We start from the raw sequence: 17,110 nt of genomic DNA on the forward strand, positions 1-17,110 counted from the left end.
AAAACTGCCCCAGACACCTGGTTCCTGGGATTTCTGCAGCTCCCCATGAAAAAGCTGAACAGTTCACAGTGATTCCTGGCAGAGAGCTGGCCAGGCTCCAGTAGGGCCAGGTTGAGAGGGTGGCAGTGACTTAGTGAGTCTGCGCCTCATCCCTCCTGCCTCTGTTCTGTCCACCGCCCAGCATACACCTGCTCCCCACTGGCCAACAAGCTTCCCAGCGCTCCTCTGCATTCCACCTTCTCTTTCATTATTTATTCAGCAGTGTTGGAAACATAGTTCTGTAACCTTCCTCACACAAGCTACTATTTTCTGAATCTATATAGTTTTGTGCAGAACCCAATAATAGCTACAACACCCATATAAATTTAAAGGAATTGTAAGTTACAGGCAAAACAAGTGTAGAGAGACCAAATGGGATTGTACCATGCAGCGTCATTCTGGTGACATTCTCATTAGCGTTTGATGACAAGATTATTAATATTCTTAGTGGAGTAGCAAGGGAAGCACTAAGATCTCAGAGGTTAGCAACTCTGTAAGGATATGTAAGAGTATAGCATGGAGGACTGAGTTTGGAGCAAAGAGAACTAGCTCTTTGCACATAGCGACTTGTTTCTGACCTGAAATACAGCCATTTTTGCCTATGGTTGGAATGTTTGTGTCTCCCCCAAATTCGTATGTTGAAATCCTAACCCCTAAAGATGATGAGATTAGGAGGTGGGGCCTTTGGGAGGTGCTTAAATCGTAAGGGTGGAGCTCTGATGAATGGGATTAGTGCCTTACAAAAGAGACCCCACAGAGCTCCCTAGCCTCTTCTGCCACAGTGAGGATGCAAGGAGAAGTCTGCACCCAAAAGAGGGTCCTCATCCTGATCTCAGACTTCCAGCCTCCAGAACTGTGAGAAATAAATTTCTGTTGTTTATAAGCCACCCAGTCTGTGGAATTTCATTTTAGCAGCCTGAACGGACTAAGACACCCCATGTTGTGGCCAAGATAATAGGTTTATTGTCAGCTTTCTGTAGACTGTTGTTGCTTGCATTTTTTATTTGTTCCTGACAAGTAGAGACGTTTTGAGGTAGGAAGGAAGAGGTGAAAAGGGAAGGGAAGAAAATATAAACATCAGAAACAGGAAACAACTAAAGCAAATTTACCCTAAAGCAAGATTCAAATTTTTCATGGTTTATATCCTGAATGATCTTCGCAGATGACAAGAGGGAATGAAACAGAAGTTTGAAGATGCAAAATAAAATAAGGCCAAAGACCTAAAGCATTTTGTTTGAGCAAAGTTGTGCAAAGAACTAGAAGCCAGTCTAGAAGGGGAGTAGATGATATGGACTGCACCCTACATCGGAGCTCTCCGAAGTTAAAGCGAGGTAGGTAGAGTTCAAAATGGTGTGGGTTCTCCTGTGTATCATCGATGTAGCTGGAGGCCCTCTGTTATATAAAAGAAACAGGATGGAGAATGACAGTTCCTCTCAGACTACAGTAAATGTGATTAAATTATCTCATCAGCTCCATACTCCTGAGTATTTCTGCAATGCCAGGAAACCATGCGTGAATCTGACCTGTCTGCCGGCCCCTCAGACAGCACAGGCTAGAGGTATTAGTATTCAAAAAAATCCCTCCCTCAAATGGCCGGGTGGACGGCTACCAAGTTTTGTCTGTGTAGCAACTGAGTCCAGGAATGAGACGCGGAGAAATAATAAGGGGGGAAGGAATGAAAGCAAAGAGGAAATTCAGAAATTTGTTTTAACTCTGCCACAGCTTCTATTTCATCTCTTTTCACTGACCTGATCTAATTCAAGCAGCTATTATCCCTGTGAAACACTGCCACAGCTGAATGTATTTTTATTTTCCCTGCTCAAAGGCGATGTAAAGGGAATTTGAGAGCACATCACCTTCAGGGAAAAGACTGCAGCGTATTACTCACTGCCTCCCTCCTCCCCTTTGCGTGAAAAGGTTAATTTGAATAAGGCTGCTGCTGCCACAAATAGAACAGTAACCAGCGCACAGAGGAACCGCCAATGAGAATGTTTTTCAATGATGTCATACTTATACCTGCTCCTTATTATTTGCTGAGTCGTGACAATGTGTTCCTTGAATCTCACATTTTATTGGTGGAGAGCCCTGTCATTTTGAGTGCTTCTGGAGACTTTTAGACCCTGCAGTTTCTTTCCAAGCCCAGGATTTTTTCAGCTTTTGTACTTCTACTGTTGGAGAATACAGAATATTTTAAACTGTCGTCCTGAGAGCAAATGAAAACCTTTTATAATTTATGCCTGATTTCCACGGCCCCTGATACTAGACCCATTTGCAGTGCAAAAGCAGCACAAAAAAGACTGATTTTTGTTAAAAAAAAATAAAAAACAACCTTTGAACCAAACTTTTATCAAAGTGTTCATAGAAAGATCATGCTTAGCTTAATATTATCACCACTGGCAGAATGGAAAACAAAATGATTCCATTTATTCTACAACAACTTGTTGCCCCATGGGGCAGAGCTTTCTTGAAAAGACCTGGTTCTAAATTTCCCGGATTGTAGCATGGATGGCATTGGAGGAAGGGAAACGTTCCTGGGTTATTTTTGTCCTAAGTAGATTTTATTTTTTAAATCAGTTAGGTTTTTGTGTCATTAAAATGTGTGCCTCAGGTCACTCAGATTCCAGGCCTTTTCCAAGGAAACTCCTGGAAACAGGTTTGAAAACCACACTACCCTATAGTGAAGGCCAGAGTTAGAGAAATCAGTTGTTCATGAGTTAGGAATTATTCAATGAACTGAAGGATTCAAAGAAATATTCTGGTCATCAGGAGATACAGATGTGGTTGGGAGAAAGAAATGTTGGTGCTCCAAAAGGTCTCAGAAGCTATGGTGGTGAGTGGGCAAAGTCAGGTCCTCAGAGACTTAGAAGAGCAAGTCAAGCCGTCCATGGTGAGTTGGTGAAACAGAATGTATATATTGGAGGTTAATCTATTACGCAGGCAGCCAGTATATTAAATGCTCCAGTGAGAAGCGCAGGGCATGAAAGGAACAGGCGCATTGTAATGGGCAGAGAGGGACTGGAAAGGGTTCTTGTGTGGGACGTGAGATGAGAAAGGATGAGTATGTATGGAACAGACCTCCTTGAGTGGATTTATGTATTGTGAGATAAATTTAGAAAAGCAGGTGCACAGATTAGCAAAGACAATGTAATTAGAAGGAGAAAGTACCAGATATTTTGAACATACGTATCTCAAATTCAGTAGCTAATATCAAATATTTTAAAATGGAAATGTCTTTGCAGCTGTGTATCATGGTGTATTGTTTTACCGAGTCTGATGAGGGGTTAACTAGATGTTATAAAAATTTGATTATTTTGTACCTTAAATAAATGCTTGTACAAAATTAACGTGGACTTTGAACTTTCAATGAGAATCTTACTGTGTTAAGAACATGAAAAATGTGACCAAAAATAAAGTATAATTGTGGTAAAGACTAGAGAATATAATTCTACCCTTCTATTATAGTTAGAAGGACCTACAGCCGTATTTACCGTACTTGAACTTCACAGAACTTCCACCAATAAACTGCATGGACATTTTGATTCCAGACATCTGTCTATAATGATAGCATCGTGGAAAGTATAGTGGCCTCTAGTGTCAGACTGACCTGGGTTCAAATCGCAGCTCCAAAACTTAGTAGCTGTGTGACCTTGGTCATATTAATTAATGTCTCTAAGCCTCAGTTTTGTTGAGGGATAATGATGACACCTGTATATAGGATTATTGTGAGGATTAAACTGGGTAATGTATACATTTTTATTAGTGTTGTGCCTGTTGCAGTAAATGAAAGATTTTTGTTTGTTTGTTTATTATTTTAACCTTATTACCTTTAAGGTCCTTCAAGTGCCTACATGATCTGGTACCTGGCTGACCATTTCCTTTCACTCTCTGCCGCTCTGTTCCAGCCATGTTGGCCTTCTTGCCACTTTCCAAACATGCCTGATGTGCTTTGCCTTTGCTGATCTCCTTTCCTAGAGCTCTTCTCCTCCCAAGTTTAACCTCTGTACTTTATTCAAGTCTCAGCTCTTATATCACCTCCCCTGAGAAATCTGACTTAACCTGTCTACACCAGCATCCCTATTGCTCTCTTTCCCATTACACCATACCATGCTCTTTCATGGTCACTTACAACTACCAGACATTACTTTACGGTTGCAGTTTTTATTTGTTCATTATCTGTTTTGCTCAGTTGAATGTTAGGTCCATTTGAATAGCGGTGTTGTTCACCTCTGTGCCCTAGAGCCTAGAACAGTGCCAGAACATAGTAGGTTCTCAAAGATCTTTGTTAACAAACAAAGATGAAGACAGCAATGGGAACCCCAAGTTCTTCAGGACAGTGCCATCACAGGGATGGAGTGCATTGACAAGAGAGGGGTTCTGAAGATCCTCGCCCCTTACCAAAGTTCAAGATGTATGCAAGCTTTTCTTATTGAGCCAAGAGGAACCATTTTAATTTGCCCATCACATCTAAAGGATTAAATTATAAGACAATGAGAATATATAGTTCTAGTATTCTTTACACAAAGCATGCCAATGCTTATCAGGGTAGATGAGATGGGGGGAAGCTGGTACAAATTACCGGGCCAATGGTCCAGAAGAGATTCCAGAGCAAATCCTGGGTGAAGATTTTGGGCTGGTGTACTCTTTCTGAGGTCTACCATGTTTTCCCCCACCAGGCTTTCCCAAACCTACTCGTGTTGGCCCCGATTTTCATGATTTTTTTGGTACCATCTAGGGAATTTGGATCAGTAACAATTAGAGAGCAAAATAGTAAATTCAGGACAGTATTCAAGACATTCTCAACATTGCACACACTTACACATTAATACACATATGTATTGAATGAACCAATTGCAAATTCAGAAAATATTTTAAGATCTTTCTACTCTGTCTCCCAGTCAGTCAATCATGATGATAAAACACACCCTCTTTCAGATTTCTATTTTCCCGGTAGCTGAAGGACAATATCAGATAGCATAGAGCTTATGTAAGCATTATCCGTGCTGACATTCCAAATGAGCAGACCTAATGCCACCTAATCATTTGGTTACAGCTTGGACTTGGCAGTCTTTTATAAAGTACTGAATTTGAAGGAGCATCTGCCTTTTACATCTTGGCTATGTCAGCACCTGTGGCTGCTGCTGCTTCTTGAAACTTCTTAACATAATAAAAGTAATATGAAATAAAATCGTTGGTAACCAGAATGCTTTTGAAAGATTATAGATTCGTGGGCAAAATTCAGAATGTAGAGCCTATTTTTAAAGAAAATTGCCTCTCTTCTCTGACACCTTCCTCCTCTGGTTCCCTCAGTTTTAGTTCTCTTAGGTTAGGGCTTCTTTCACCTGGAGATCTTGTTAAAATGCAGATTGTTTCAGAATGTCCGGAGTGGGGCATGAAATTCAGCATTTCCAACAAAATGTCTAGGTGAAGCAATGTGCTGGTCTTGGAGTAGCACGATTTAGATAGCATAATACCACATGTCTGCTTCTGCTCTTCCAAATTAACATAACATTTTAAAACGAAGCAGTTCAGTGTTCTCCTCCACCCGCATTTTATCCTATCTGGGTTTAGAGATTTTACTCTGAGGTGTATTCACATCCAATTGGTACTCAAGCCTTTTTGAGTCTCTCTAAAGAATGTTTCTCTGCCGTCCATCTGCACAGGTACTGGCTCGCTGAGACCATCCTCATCTTTCTCCTGCAAAGCTACAATAAACTGTAACTTCTCTCTCAATCCCCAGCCTTCTCTCCTTCCAACCCATCATCTATATTCGGTCACCCTACTTTCCTTACAAAAAAGTTGTTTTTGATGAGGTCACTTCCTTGATTAAAGACCCCTGCTGGTTCCCCTTGCTTAAAATAGAGGTTGATGTGGGCTCTGTCATCTGACAAACCTGGGCTGGAATCCAAGTTCTTTCAGTGTCTTTTTATGTAACTTTGGACAGCTTCCTTAATTTCTGAGAGCCACACTTTCCTCATCTGCACGACGGAGATAAGGCTATTTATCTCATGGTGTCATCACAAGATTTAGATGCAAACTTGAGGTAAAGCATCTGGCATGATGCCAGCCATAGTAAATGTTCAATAACTTAACTACTTCCCCCCCATTTTTCTGTCCAGTCTGACCAATTTGGCTTTTTCAACCCCTTAAATGGACACTCTTGAACCTCTTCTTGTCCTCCCTCCACATCACACATACGCATTCCCTAGCGTCACTGAACATTTCCTTTTCTGATGCATCTGCTGAAAGACTCTTCCCATTCTCCTCCATCTGGCAAATCCCCTTGGCTCTTCAGGCCGCAGATCCTTTGCTTGCATCCCTAAGAAGCCTGAGCCTGCATCTTCGGGCAGAATTTGCCATTCCCCTCTTGTCTTCCCACACGACTGTGCTCACACTTCTCCCATAATGCACTTGCTGTGATGTGCTGTTATGATTGATGCCATGGCTGTTGCCCTGACTCAATTGTAACCTCTCAGTGGCCAGGACTCTCTCTTATTTCCCAATCTTTAGTGACTTGAGCAGTTGCTGAATAAAGGAATGGAATCAATGTGGCGTGTAGTTTAAAGAAATGAGTGCTTAAATATTATATTGTAGAAACTAGAGAAAATAATTATGAAATAATAATAATATCTTAAAGTAATAACCCCCATTTTCTAGCTTATTTGACTGCTTTCCAGGCCCTGTTTAAAATGCTTTATACACACTATCTCACCAGATTCCCTTGACTGTCTTTTATTGTAGGTGCTATAATACCATTTCACAGATAAAGAAACTCACATTCAGAAAAGTTGCAGTTTATAATTGTTAGATTAGGGATTTGAAGACTTGTCTGACTCCAGAGTTTCTCTTCTGTACAGCACTGTCTCATGCAATCTGCTGCCCTAGCCTGGTTTCAGCTTCTTAGATGTAGATGAAGATCATGGACAGAGATCTTTACTAGAGAAGAATCTGTGAAGCAGATAAAGGCATCTCTGCCGAGTCATAGACTTAAGTGGTCTGGAGATAGCGGTTATTAGGTAGATAAAACATAACTCAGAACTCTAAAATTCCAATGTCTGGACACCTCGTAAATCCTTTCCTTTTCGCTTATTATTTGTTTTGAAAAAGCCATTAAACAGTCTTGTTCCTGAGGGAGGACTATTTTAATGATGCCTTTTTGACTTTGGAAGATACTTTTCATTTTCCCCACACCGTAGTTTCATAGGCAGGCCTCACACAGATCATTTCTTTAACTAAATTTTGTAGGAGAGCTCATTCCTGTGGGCTCAAAGAAACCAAGCTAACACTAAGGCAAATCGTGAAAACTGCTGTGTGTTCTCTGCTCCTGGGAACTGCTCTTTGTAACAGATCCTCCAGGTATTTTCAGTAGGGGAAATCTTGTCTACAAGAGCCTGATTATAGGAAATAATCATATAGCTAATTGCATCTGCAATTAACGACAAATCTGTAGCTTGATGGGCAATTGTGATCCCAGATATTTGAAGCCTCTCAGCAAAGCAACTATAAACTGTTAGAAAAGTTCTCAGTGGCAACCCTAGGAACAAACGGTGGAAGTTTATTTATTTATTTAATGGTCTTATTGACCCCTTGGAAACTTCTCAACCTAGACATACCTGGCATTCTGTTAAATCCGTAGGATTTCTGAATCTGTTGAACGTATCTAGATGTAGAATAAGCCAGAATATTTGGAAATAGGAAGTGGATACTTAGAAATACTTTAATACCTGGACCTTATTTCTCTAAGAGTGTTCCCTGGAACATTAGTTCCACAGGCTGTTAAGAGATGTCAGGTGAGAAAATAAAGTGTTCCAAGGTCAAATTCACAGAGAAACACTGAGTTTAAAGAAAGCCACTGGTTTCTTTGCTCCTGGACGTCTCAGAATCTTTACTCTGTCAGTGTGTGTTATGAGTCTCCTGGGATAGAACAGTGGTTGTCTTTTTGATTTGTTTTGTTCAGGGAGCATCTCAAAACACTGATCTGCAGAGTAGGCACTGTGGAGCTGTGGGCACAAGTTTTCTGCCCCCTGGGCTTTCAACGTATTTTGTCTGGCTATGGCTAACGTCCTACTCACTGGTGGGCACCATTGTAGCAACTCTGCAGAGTTGATATCTAGAGAGTAATAAAATAGAAGTCCTACATACAAACACAAAGAAGCAAAGATAAATAAAACTTTGGTATGACCCATGACATGGAGGGATTTCTGTAATTATAAAGATTGAAAATTTAAGAATCAAACGAATCCCAAATAGTACCATAAACACAATTTAAATTGAGTGAATTCATTTGGATAAGCTTGAAACTTTATATTTTCTCCAGATTATTGCTAAGAACACTGCTAATTTTCAAAAAATGTTAAAATATCACACGCAATAATAATGCATTGACAAAAATAAGAAAATTTAAATTTACGTAATCAAGCATATGGATAATTCAGAAGTCTGGTTATCAAGGTCTCCAAGTCACTTTCTATTTCTGTTCCAAATCTTACCATCAGGAAATCATGGCCTATAAGTACCTGTACAGTGTGGTCATGAGGAATAAAGTTAGGCATATTCTACTATTGCAGTAGCAGAGTCAATGGGCAAGAGTCTAAACCCAAAGTTAGTGTGAAGTCCTGGTTTCATTTTATTATTGATAAACATGTGCTCTCTCATTAGAGATACTTGAGTGGTGGCTGGCAAAGTAGTTTTGCATTTTATGCCTGAAAACATTAGGAGTAATAAGGTGTGTGACCAAGAGATGGTCAAGTGTTGATAACCATATGGGGTCTGGAGGTAGACATAGATGTAGATTGCAAATTGGTGGAGTGTCATCTGTTCTTTCCCCGTTTGGTAGGAGAAATTTATTTTCATTAAAGACCCCCTTCTGGAAATTAAAAACTCAGTTCCTCAGTTGCACTAGCCATGTTTCAAATGCTCAATAACCATGTGTGGCTAGTGGTTACTGTATTATAAACAGTGCAGATATAGAACATTTCCATCATTGCAGAAAGTTCTATTGCACAGCAATGCTTATATACAGATTCAAACCCATGGAAGTGTTAGGAGTAGGGAAAAAGAAGAGAGACTAAAATGGCAGGATTCTTTTCAACAAGTGGTAGTTTGTGAATTTATAGAAGATGGAAAAGTATAATGTCCTAAATTCTTTTAAAGTTTAGAGCTCTATAAAAAGAATTTTATACCAACCTCATACTTGCAGAGAATAGATTGTTGGTTGCCAGAGGCAGGGAGTGGAGGGTGGGAGAAATGGGTGAAGGGAGTCAAAAGGTACAAACTTCCGTTATAAAATAAATAAGTCATGGAGATGTAACGTACAGCATGGTGACCATAGTTAATAATATGGTATTGCATATTTGAAAGTTGCTAAGAGAGTAGATCTTAAAAGTTATCACAAGAAAAAAAAGTGTTGTAACTATGTAATGTGACGGATGTTAACTAGACTTACTGTGGTGATCATTTTGCAATATATACAAATATCAGATCATCATGTTATACATCTGAAACTAACATAATGTTCTGTGTCAATTATACCTCAATTAAAAGAAATAACAGGTAAAAAAAAGAATAAAACATTCAGAGGAAGGAAATAGACAAAAAGAGTTTCATGCTGAAGAGCGAAAAATCATAAAAAATTCAGAAACACTGAAAAAATAGGTTAACCTTTAGCTCTGTATTTAACAAATTTCTGCTTCTCAACTTATTACTATTAAGGAAAGGAACAATCCAGCTTGTTTTGAAGCTCATCTTTCACATGACTCATCTCAATCAGGGGCCCCTCTGCTCAAAAGGCTTCATGAGAATTCAGTTCCATGAGAGCTCTCAGTCCGCTGTATTCGTCTAGAGATTACAGTCAGATTTACCTCAAAGAGCTGAGTTCCCACCAGGGAAAGGCCAGGCCATGTGCTGAGTAAGAGGAGGACCATGGCAGACAGAAATTAGAAAAGTGAACTGAGAGAGAACAATTCCTAGTTTCAGGGGCTTCAGAGACATGGATGGGAATGGGGAAAACATTAAGAATGAAGAGAAGATGGAGGAGAGTTTTCTGTGTGGGAGCCAAATGAAACACAGATTGAAACCACTCAAGGAAATTATTGCATGAGAGTTCGCTGAAAAGACCAGTGAGCACTACTATTTTAGTTTTTAAGCAAGGAGAGAAGAGTGAAGGTGGTATGTATAATAATGAAGGAACAAAAGAGGATTATATTTGGAAAAAAGTCACTGACATCAATGTATAATCTTAAATACGAAAAAATCTCTTAAATATGAATAAAAATAACATTAAAATTAACTCTCATTTTAATGTTAAATATGTCTGATTAGAACTTCACTGATTTAAGACTTAGGAACAAAGATAAGTATGATTTTGCGGTGAAGACACAAAAGTAGAAGTCTTAGAAATATGAAATTATAGCAGGATTTGAAAATTGGAAGTTCATTTTTTTCTTCATTCATTTCTTCAACAAATATTTCCTGAGTCACTTCTTTGTGCTGGGCATTGTTGTAGACACTGGAGAGCAAAGCGAAGTCCGTGCCGTAATGGAGCTTGCCTTCCAGTGGGGAAGGCAGATAAACAAACAAATCAACAAATACATAGAATGTCAGATGTTTATATGTGCTCTGGAAAAAACAAAGAAGGCCACAAGGGATCAAGGATACTGGGAGCAGCAAGTACTGTGGACTGATAGTGGAAACAGCTGTTCTACATAATGTGCTCAGGGAAAGTCTCACTGAAAAGATGGCATTTGAGCAGAGATATGAAGGAAATGCAGGAGCTAGCACATGGCTGCCTGGAGGAACATTGTTTCAGGCACAGGAATTAGTTTATGCAAAGGTCCTGGGGTTGACATACATTTGGACTGTCCAATAAACAGCAAGGAGTTTAGCGTGGCTGGAATTGAGTATATGAGAAGGAGAGAGGAGAAGCTGAGGTGAGGCAGGAAGGACAGAGTGCAGAAGGCAATCCAGGCTTTTGCAAGGGTATTGCGCTTTCTCTGAAAGAGAGGGGAAGCCACTGGAAAGTTCTGAGGAGAAGAGCAATGTGCTCTGACTCAGGCTTTGCTGATGATTTTCTCTCCTTGCAGCCCATATATGCCTTTCACAATACCTTTTATTTGCTTGCCTCATAAATTGGAGTGGATATATGCAATTATGTCAATATTATGGGGTTCTTTTCTAGCAAATTTTGGGCAAATTTAATTAAATGTAGAATTTCCATTTTATTTTCTAAATAACATCAACTTGTCTTAGGTTACACAGAAATTATCGGGAAAAGCAAATTGAATTTAGATTTCTTTACATTTCCCAATGTTTTCCCCTTTTTCATAAACTCTCAGTTTTAAGTGCTAATAAGACATATTTTGAAAGGAAATCCCACAGAGAGTTTTGATGCAAAACTTTCAGCATGTTCATGCCCAGGAGAAAATTCAAAGCAGAGGCAGTAGAACTTAGAAACTGTCAGTGATGTTCCTATTTTCTACTTCTTTAAATTTTTTAAAAAATTTTAAGCCTCAAGCACCTTTGGGCTAAGGGAGAGTCCAAGCAGCCACTATGATCCCAAGTTTCTAGCTCTTTTTCTTCAGGCCCAACAGTTCAGGAGGGATGAAAGAAAGACAAAGTAACAAAGAGGAAATTCAGAAAGAGGTAGAAAAACGCTGGAAGTTCTTACTTCTACTTTCCTCTGCCTGGGATGGAAACTCTCTATAAGTAAGTAACCCTAATGGAAAAAAAAAAAAAAAAGATTACAGTAAGAGAATATCACCTTCAGTCCCATAAGAAGAGCTAATTGAGGATTTTTTACAAATGAGAACAATTTCAGATAATTGAATGGATAAAATTATGAAGAAAAATATGTTTAAAATTTTCTTTCAGAATGAGAGGACAATTTTGAAGAGGAGGGCAATGAAAATAAACAAATGGTATCATCCTCGATAATAATGACATGCTCATTTAATTACATAGTCTATTGCATTTCCTGATTAGTAAATGTATCTTTATTTATTTTAGAGATTGTTCTTAATTGCCATCACGTGACTTCCTTTGGGTTTACACAGTAGCTATCAGTTAATTCATGCCATGAATAAGAGTGAAGTTCTCAAAGATGACCTCTAGAGTTTGAAGGTCAAAGGGACTATGTAGAAACCTGGAACCGAGGCAGAGATGTAAAATTAATGTACAAGGGGGAGGGGAGGGATGGCCATATGGACTTATTTCTTCATTTCTCTTCAAGATTCTTCTTGGACTAACCAAGTCTCTCATTTCAGAGAGGAAGGCAACATCGTCTTGCCTGTGCTTCTTGAATAAATCACTATGAGTTTGGGGGGTGTATGGTATCATGCTCATACCTCAGTTCAAGTCATCTCATGTTGTTTTTAACATAAAATTCATTCTTGTAGTTTGAGATTTTTTTTTGTTTGTTTGTCATCTGGTAATGATATTGAAGAAAATTGAACCGAAAAACTTTTAATAGTCCACTCAGTAAAGTAAAGCAGTTTCCAGAATTAGTGGAAACTGATTTTAGGAAGGCGAACAGCGAGGTCTAGGTTTTTGGGGATGGAGAAAACCAAGCAGGCTTTAAGCCTTGGTGAGCTCTCCCCGTTCTCGCCCATGCAGTCTTACAGGACTGGCCTTGACAGAGAGGGAACTTTCTGGGATGTCTTTTGGCTAAGGATCGTAATTAAACAAATGTTTTCTCCATGAGAAAATTTCCATCACATTTTGGGATGTTGAAGATTCACTCTCGTGTTTCTAGGTATCTAGCTTCTTAAACAATATTTTGAAAGTCAGCTAACTCTGCTGTGTTTTAAAAAACTATCAGATTCACATATCTTTTATTTATTTATTTTTTGTAGATTTCTACAGTGAGGACCAGCACAGCTAGAACAGTATTCCAATACAGCTCTTACCTGACTAGCTTAGCTAGCACAGGTCCTTGATTACTTTTGCAGCTAACAGTGCAAACCCAGAAAAATCCCTAAATGGAAATTATAGTCCTCCCAGTCACCAGCACTGCACCCCGTACAACGAAGGCCACCCAAAATAAATCAATGCTACAATTTCCATGATGACAGTCCCCAATACAGCATTTTGTTATTGTTTCCTTCAAATCACTAGAATTCTTCCCATGTGCTGTCATGTCTCTAGATAACAGCCGTGTGGAGATTAAATGTGAGTTTAAATGAACTTTTACATGCCTCTATATTTTCTTCTTGGATTTTATTATTTTTAGAGGTGAGTGATGAAAGGTTATTCCCTGCAAGATTTAGCCAGTTAAACGTGCAGCATAAAAACCTGAAGCCCTGCAGTCAGACACAGAAAGAGCAAAGGGGAAAATGTTCCATTGGGGCTGCAGCGTTTCAGAGTATGCAGGAATGATGTCATTTGTTTTTACAAAGCCCAGTTTAGATTTGTTCCTGCCTTTCAAGGACTGCAGCAGGGTGCATCTGTGGAGACTTCCTGCGTTCCATATTTCAGGACGTTAGAGTGGATGCTGCATCAAAATCCAGCCAATCGCATGGTGTGCTCTTGCCCTCCCCAGTTTTCATTTGTTCCCCCTACCTGAAGCAAGGGTGTGCTGCGTGGGTTAGATCACCACGCAGCCCCCTCTTAGATCACTGCTCAGCCCCCTCTAGCCGTGTTACAACTGCAGAGCCATCACTCCATGGCTTGAATGGTTTAAAGGAGAACAATGTCAAAATAAAAACTTCCTTCTGGCCACCCACCCGCATTTGTTTCATTGACAAATAACCTCCCAGAAACGGTCTGTCTGTGAAGTATTTTGTTTTAAACGAAATCTTAGCTTTTTGTTTTTGCAGCCCTTGATGTAGTACTGGAACCATCACAAGAGGTAAGGAAAGAGAAATGCTGGGCTACTGGATTCTCAGTGGCAGAAGCAGGACCTTCAAGTCCAATATTAATAATTATCTTTTTACAAAGCAAACTCCATTTCTGTGTGTATATTCATATATGATGGTTGGAAAATAAGCAATGAAGTAGATACAGCATTTTATGAGCTATAGTAAAGTGATAGAGGGAGATTATGGTGTGAAGTTCACTTACAAAGAGAATGGTTAAGATACAGAGTGGAAACGAAAAGTGCTAGCCAGTGAGTGTTATCACCCCACTTTTCCTCCCTGTATAAATACGGCATACTGACCACAGTGGTATCAGTGTGGAGGGATTTCTGGTTGTGAGCAGCAGAAACTGAACTCTGGCTAATTTAAACCAAAACGTTACTTATGGAAGGCTCTGAGGAAACTCACAGAATAAAAAGAAGGCTGAAGAGACTGACTCAGAGACAATAGGGGCCATCACTTTAGATGGTCTCTGCAGCGGGAACTCCTTGTCCAGATTGTCAGTGCACTGCTGTTAGACTCAATGGTCTCCAAGCTTCTCTCCCTCTTCTCTCATCTCACCATTCTCCTCAAGGGGCAAAATTCCAGGCGATAACGTCCCATTGGCTTGTTGGTCACATGCCCCCCCCACCCTGGCTTAGAGAAAGCAGAGGGACTTTAATTTACTAACACACAGAGACATCTTGCAAAGGGACAGGAGAAATTCTCCCACAGGAAGTAGGGGTGCAGTTTCTAAAAGAAGAGGAAGTGGACACAGCTCTTCTTCCTCACCGTGACCACTGCTTTGAGTCAAGGTCTCAGAATTTCTTGCCTGGGTTAATGGTCCTCCTCCTTTAACTCATATTTTACATGTTCCTCTTTTGTAAATGACAAGCCAGGGAACTTTTGAAAGTGAACAGAAGTCCTCTTGATAATTATACCGGGACAAGAGGCATGAACCGAGACCATCTTTGGCAAACTGGGATGTACGGTGGTCTTCCTTTCAAGACACATTTCTACTTTTCCGTGTGTGATAAATACCTGTTCAATTCTTTAAGACTTAATAATTCAAGGAAACAGAAAGCTCCTTAAGGATAGAAATGATGCCTTCTAGCGTAACTATTAAACTCCTATCCTTCCTCCTCCCATATGCTCCCACATCAAACTTTCTATGCATTTAGCAAATGCACTATCTCCCAATATTCACACTGGGGAGATGTAGCTAACTTGTTTTTCCTTGCCTCCTATCATCCTTTCCTTATAACAGTGGCATCAATGTGCTTGCCTCTCCATCAAATAAATAGGTAGGATAAAAAACTAAATGAGCCCAGACCATTTCTATTTATGGAAGATGCTATTGCTTAACGAAAAAATACTTTTTGGGTGAAATGGAAAGTGAAATATTTTAGAAGATAGTTCTTAAAATTGAATGCCACCTATTTTATTATATACAGTGGAATACTATAATAGATTTTTCCCAGCCAAACTTATTTTCTGGGTTACAAGACTTTGTGAACTTACAAATCCTCTAGGCTCTCTTTCAGAGAGATATAACCTTCTGATTTCAGGAATGCTAGAATTGGACTACAACCTTCTGACCTTATGAGCACAAAAATATCTACCCTGGATTGTCTTTCCCAAGGCCTGCTCTGTCCTCAGGATGAATCACCAGGGTGTGTTATTGGTCCCCATCAGTGCTCAGATCATGTCCTAAGGTCTTTCCTTAAGCAGTATCTTCATTATAAAACAGTTAAAAAAATTCCTGCATTTTTCTGCATAGTCATATCTCAGAATGAGGATCAAAGAGGTTTCCTAGATCAAGCAGAACCCCAAGCGGATTCCTCCTAGGCCTCTCCAAAGCCTCACTTGACAGACTAATGAGTTGTGCTTTACTCCACATGGATGCCCTTTCAGCTGGGTGCTGTGGGAATTGGGAACCCAAGCCTAATGAGCTACAGCGTGCCGCACCAAAGCTCTGTGATAAAGGCTCTGGCTTCAGCGTAGACCAAGACCCCAAAGCCAAATACATTCTGTATCAGAAGCCAGGTCATCTCCTGTCATTCTCACTGTTCTCTACCTTATTCATACTGTTTCCCTTTCTTGGAAATGTTTTTTCTTTACATCAGTCATTCTGAAGCACCATTCACTCATTCACTCAATTCTGAAACAGGACTTTGCACCCCTTCTTGTAACTGTGTTGGCTCCATGCTCAGAACTTACAGTGCGAGAAACAAAGCACAGGATGCTATTGGAATCTGGAATTTTATCTATTAAGTCCCAAGTGTCAGAACCAAGTACTGCGCCAAAGCAATAATATGGAAAATTGTTGTAAAAAATGGAAAATGAATTGTGTTTACATTATGCTGACTCACAACATTTTCCAGTTATCTAAGGTTTACTTGATAATACCAAATATTTGGGATTTCAGTTATTAATGTCAGAGAAAAATAAATTAATGTGGAGCAAAAGAGAGGAGGATAATTTCACGTAAGGGGTGAGCATCTATTAACCATTTAGAAAGTATGATAGAGAGATGACTGAGTTCTTTGGAAGCCAAGTGAATGAAAATGCAGTGGAATGTGATATGCAATTGATCAACTCAGCTGAGGATAGAGCAGAGGAGCTTTTAAGCTAGAAAGTTGAAAACTTTTTCATAGAAAACATGCACCAGTACCCATCAGACATCACGTTCTACAAAACAAGAAAAAATATTTTTCCTCTTAGAAATACTACAGCACTTAACATTTTCTGCCATTCCTCCTTGCTGAAGATAATTCTCTTCCACACTCTTATTTTAGATGTTCTTCTCAGAGTCTGTGTCTATACATCAGAGTTAAGGTGAAAGATGACTAATCACCTGGATAATTCAATCAGTGTCACCAGTAGGGCATTGTTAAACTCCTCCCCTCCCTCTGGCCCACTCCCTGACTCATTCTCTTTTCCCCAGTAGCACTCTTGAATTTTTTTTTTTTAATCTTGAGTTATCTGGATAATTGTCTTCTGTAATTCACGTTGCTTGAATATACACAGCTTGACTGATATCAATGAATTCTTTAAACATCTCCACATTTGCAGAGGGTATCATGGAGAGAAAATGAAGAGCTACATTTCCTTTGGTTGGGGTTGTTAGCTAGTTCAAATTCTTAAAATATTCCAAATTTAAAAATGCCACTTATATATAAAAACATCTGCACATCCGTGTATTGAAACTGGCTTATTTATTTATATTTAACTTTTCTCCACTT

At 39.5% G+C, this 17,110-nt stretch overlaps 1 protein-coding gene and 1 long non-coding RNA gene across 3 annotated transcripts in view; one reads left to right on the forward strand and one right to left on the reverse strand.

Annotated features, from left to right (window-relative positions):
• Positions 1-17,110, reverse strand: part of KLF12 (KLF transcription factor 12) — a 582,757-nt gene that overhangs the window by 564,985 nt on the left and 662 nt on the right. The gene's annotated exons all lie outside the window — the stretch shown is intronic.
• LOC139076356 (uncharacterized) overlaps positions 1-17,110 on the forward strand; it is an 82,268-nt gene that overhangs the window by 634 nt on the left and 64,524 nt on the right. The window contains exon 3 of one of the 2 annotated variants that reach the window (XR_011527899.1): positions 1,202-3,383. This is a non-coding gene — a long non-coding RNA (uncharacterized lncRNA). Of the gene's footprint in view, positions 1-1,201; positions 3,384-17,110 lie in introns of those variants that run through there. The other variant, XR_011527900.1, reaches the window with a different exon arrangement.

This window comes from Equus przewalskii, chromosome 16 (assembly GCF_037783145.1).
Source record: "Equus przewalskii isolate Varuska chromosome 16, EquPr2, whole genome shotgun sequence".
Lineage (NCBI taxonomy): Eukaryota > Metazoa > Chordata > Mammalia > Perissodactyla > Equidae > Equus > Equus przewalskii.